This window comes from Culex pipiens, chromosome 2, assembly GCF_016801865.2.
Source record: "Culex pipiens pallens isolate TS chromosome 2, TS_CPP_V2, whole genome shotgun sequence".
In the NCBI taxonomy this organism is placed as follows: Eukaryota; Metazoa; Arthropoda; class Insecta; order Diptera; family Culicidae; genus Culex; species Culex pipiens.
Window position 1 is genome coordinate 43,075,911 of NC_068938.1, and position 4,938 is coordinate 43,080,848.

The 4,938-nt window shown below is 43.1% G+C and overlaps 2 pseudogenes; one reads left to right on the top strand and one right to left on the bottom strand.

The window, feature by feature from the left end:
* Positions 1–752: 752 nt before the first annotated feature.
* Positions 753–2,746, top strand: LOC120420897 (uncharacterized; annotated as a pseudogene).
* On the bottom strand, positions 2,267–2,728 carry LOC120420896 (uncharacterized; annotated as a pseudogene).
* Positions 2,747–4,938: the final 2,192 nt, after the last annotated feature.

The following is a 4,938-nucleotide window of genomic DNA, read 5'->3' on the forward strand; positions in this document are numbered from 1 at the left end:
ACCGTCGGGATTCAAACCCAGCACCAACAGTAAAGACTGGCGCCTTAGCCCGCTCGGACATCAGACCGATGAAGAATGGAGAGGATAAACGCATATGGGTCATTCCATCTGAAGTGTGCAAGAAAAAATGCAAATTTGAAAATTACCATCTCCGATTCTGCCCAAATTTGGCAGAGCTGTTGAGACTATCAAAACATGTAAAAATCCCGAATTTCATCCAAACAGACCACCCCCTCCATTTTTGTACCCTCCCAAAAAATCGACTTTTTGGCGATTTTTGATTGAAACCCCTATCTTCAAACGACGATAACTCAGGAACCACAAATCTTAGAGGGTCGGTCTTAGACTCAATTTTGAAGAAAATTTGACGTAGAATCCATTTCCGTGATCAAAATCATGAATAAAACATTTTTCTACCTGTATTGCGCGATTGAAAACTTCAAATGGCCGTATCTCAAAACAGTCCTATTTATTTTTTTAAATTTGACCTCACCATCGTATTCCCCGGCCAATTTTAAATAAGAATCACTTATCGACAGAAAGGAATATGTTTCGTTCCAGAGATATCGAATTTTAAAGTTTTAAGTATTTGAGATTACCTAAATTAGCTTTATTCGCCGCATCTGCTAGAAGCACTCGGGTGCGCTGATCAATAGCTGCTACCTGTTTATTTATTGAAATAAGATTTCATCCCAAATAATCATTAGCAAATTAGCTCACAGGACAGAGCAAGAACGACACGCAATCACGGGGTTGGGCACATGGTTGATCCGTAGGGAATACGGAGCGACTACCGTAAATATTGGTAAATACGTATTTACGGCATGCACGAGAATTTGAACGAAATTTTGATCAGTGTGGAATGTGACGTTTCTACACATCAGCAGCAAATGTCACAACCAAAACAGAAACAACGTGAGTCGGTTAAGGCTGTAACGTACGGATTGGAGGAGGACGCGACTGCGCTGGCCGAAACAATCTCCGCAGGTTCAAGTGGATGCCAAGTTCCTCCACCCACCGGTTTCGATCTAGCAGTCCGAAAGCAACTGACCGCTGTTGACGGATTTGAAGGGATTCTTCAAGGGAACCATGATTCCGCGCGGAGCTGCTACCGTTCACAAGGCGCTGGCCGCAACGGATACCATCGTCGAAGCTGCCGACGAAGGCGGTTGGGATGCGTGTCGACGAATTGTTCGAGAACGCCTAGGACGATGACGATCCGTAGGCTGTGGAGTCGCCGGATGGGATGTTGGAGACGAAGACCTGGAACTGCCCGAGGAATTGGTGGCAAAGATTTCCACCAGCACCGCCGGTGACAAAGGCTTCTACGCCGTACCTCCGAGAGGACTTCCACCGCCCCACATGTGATCGATCAACTCCCAACTCGCCGGACATGATGTCCGTTCAGGATCGTTCCTCTTACAGCCCATCCCCATCGAAACTGGAAGGAACTAAATGTCCAACCAACGAAAATCACCAGTACATACTTCTCTGCACGCCCTGCTCGTTGTCGAATCCCGCCAAAAAATTGCCGAAGCCCAACAACTCCTAACCATTTGTCGCGAATACGTCGTCAGTCTACACACCCTCGGCGAACAGAAGCGATTCTGCGAGCTGGCCGCCTACTTCACCCAGGTCAACCTCCAACCTCTTTTCAAGTTTAAAAACTACAAAACCTCAGACTCCTTCGCACGACGCCTCCTCGAACTAAGACCCCGTCTCGAAGTGGTCCGCAATATCCTCCAAGCGTGCGAGATGAACGAGTCCGACGAACACACGCTCTGTGCCGTCCCGTACCGCGACATACCCACAAAAAAGTTCTCGCTTCGTTTCGCGTCCTACCTGCCACCGTACTAGGGCGTCACCTGTGCCGTTTGAAGTCGGTATTGAAGGCCCAGTTTTGCAGCGCTCTTGGGGAAGCCCTATCAAAGTTGTTCAAGAAGCGGAAAAGAGACTAGCCGCACGCCTAGAAAGATCGGATGCAAACCAATGCGCAAACCGTTCCCAATCAGTAGTCATCCTGGACCAATCACCGTTCCGGGTCATAACCCATTTCCTCAAGAGTTCTTCGTGCTCAGCGCGAAGACGCAGTCAAAATAGCCAACCGCCACCAATTTTTTTTTATTATTTTGAAAAATTATAAGAAATGATTCATTTTTTTCTACAAAATTATCACAATCATTAATTCCTTCTCCGCAGCTCGCAAAAGAGCAAATATGCTGTGGTAATCGTTGAAGCGGTAGACCTGAAAGTCCACCTCCACCTGTTACAGGTAGCCGTACACGATCTCATTGCACATGCTGCACCGGAAACATTCCGAATGGTACGACTTGCCCTCAAGTTTGCCCTTTGCCTGCAGGATCATTTTCATGATGAGGTGGCCACAGATTGCATACTTTTCCTCAGGCTGCTAGAATCTCGAGTACAAAACAGTCCTGTAGAAGGCCTTTCCACGAAGCGCTCGCCCGGAGGAGCAGTTAGTCTTCATGGCAGGCCGCTCCAGCACCGCTGGCGACTCATCTCCTCGATCTTCCGCACGGCCTCCTTCGATCCGGTTGGGCGTGGTGTTGGCACATTGCACGGCGGCAAGTTCTTGGTTGAACGCTTGCCGGAAGCGCAACTGCGACAGCGTTGATGAAACGGCAGACGGGAAGTTTCCACCACCATCCCGGAAAGTGAGTGGCGGGGTGGCATTTGCGTCGGTGGGAGTCGTATCCAAAGTGGCCATCGGATTGGCAGAACTGCTGCTGCTGTGAAAAAGTTGGAGTTTGGCGTGGTGGCAGTACGAACACTGAGGATTCTTGCTGGTGCTGCAGGTGCTCCGACGGTCAGCACACGTAGTTGGATTTGTTGATGCCCTCGCCGGAGGTTTGATTAAGCGAGCTGGACCTGGAGATTGAGCTGTTGCGTGACGGCGAATTGGTTGATGTTGTTTGCTCGAGCTAGTTGGCGGTTTTCGGAAGACGCGAGGGTGAGGGTAATGATCCGTAGGGCAACCGAGGCTTGGTCTACCGTGGCGCTTGTCCGCTTGTCGTTTTTTTTGTCCGCTTGTCGTTACGCAGTAAAAGGATTGCAAGGGAACCGGCGGAGTACCTCGATGAAAAATTATTTCCAATAAATTTCATATTTGTAAACAATACGCGCCATGTCAATGACAGCTGAGAGAACCACACTGAAAAAAATCGCATGTAGGAATCACGCATGACCGTAAATATGGATGCACTACGGATCAACATATGCCATATAGGAAATATATGTAGAGTGACCACCTCGTGCACGCAATACAGGGCAGAATGGAATTCCCGCAGAGCTAGCAGGAAATTGCAATTGATCTTGTAAGTATCACTTAAGAAAAAGTGTACGAAACCTTATCGTGTTAAACATTATGAATTGACATGAATAAAACTCTCGTGAAGCATGATTAAGGAGGAGGATTGCTGGAAAGTATAAAACTGAAAAATGTAAGAAAATCACAAAGTTTAATCTGATTCATTACCAGATGAAGATCAAATTCAGTTGTGTTGATTTCGACACTGTCCGAACAATAATCTTTTTTGTTTGTCAATCATTTCGAAATCTTGGAAAACGATACAGCTGCTGTCCACATGTATCAGAAGTGTATAGTTTTGTTTTTGAAATTAAATGTACCAGAATTGAAAGAAATCATCAATTTATCAGATGAAAATTGCTCACAATATAAAAAATCGGTTTAATATGACCAATCTTTTAAACCGTAAGGCAGATTTTGGGGTTTTTGCTGAATGGCACTATTTCGCTACCGCACATGGCAAAAGCTCTAGAACCCATGAACATTATTTCATCTACTACAGCCAGCTCTACATTTGTTCTCGCTTCAAATAAAACAAGAAATAAAAGAAATAATTTGATAAAGTGAGAAGAAATGAGGAATTAAAAAAAATATAAAAATAATAGTTAAATAATGATAAATTTTTGAACATTGTATTGTAAAAACGGTATAGCATTTGCAAAAAAAATAAAAGTTCAAATTTTACTTAATATGGTTCAATAACACTGAGATCAGGAAAAACAGTGCATTAAAAATTACCCAATAAATATTCCTTAAACAAAACATAGATTGTTCAAGGTATTGATTGTCTCAAAGTCGTATAAAATTATAAAAATAATTCATCTTACCGAACCCCAGGTAGCAATTATTGATCAGAACGACTGAGTGCTTCTAGCAGATGCGGCGAGTGTAGCTGATGTAGGTAATCTCAAATACTTAAAACTTTAAAATTCGATATCTCTGGAACGAAACATATTCCTTTCTGTCGATAAGTGATTCTTATGTAAAATTGGCCGGGAAATACGATGGTGAGGTCAAATTTAAAAAATAAATAGGGCTGTTTTGAGATACGGCCATTTGAAGTTTTCAATTGCGCAATACAGGTAGAAAACATATTTTAATCTAAATTTTGATCACGGAAATGGATTCTACGTCCAATTTCCTTCAAAATTGAGTCTAAGACCGACCCTCTAAGATTTGTGATTCCTGAGTTATCGTCGTTTGAAGATAGGGGTTTCAATCAAAAATCGCCAAAAAGTCGATTTTTTGGGAGGGTACAAAAATGGAGGGAGTGGTCCGATTTGGATGAAATTCGGGATTTTTGCATGTTTTGATAGTCTCAACAGCTCTGCCAAATTTGAGCAGAATCGGAGATGGTAATTTTCAAATTTGCATTTTTTCTTGCACACTTCAGGTGGAATGACCCATATTTTGAAAACTAACGATTGCAAAACAACTGAACAAGGCATATAAAAGGTATTCCAACTTTTGACATAGGAAATGCATCGACAAAGTTTCCAAATTGAAAAAAAAACTGCGATTGGATATTTTTACGATTTTTGACTTTCAAAATTGAAACTGTTTAAAAATTGTCTGTTGTTTTAAAAAATATTATTTAATTTAAAACTTAG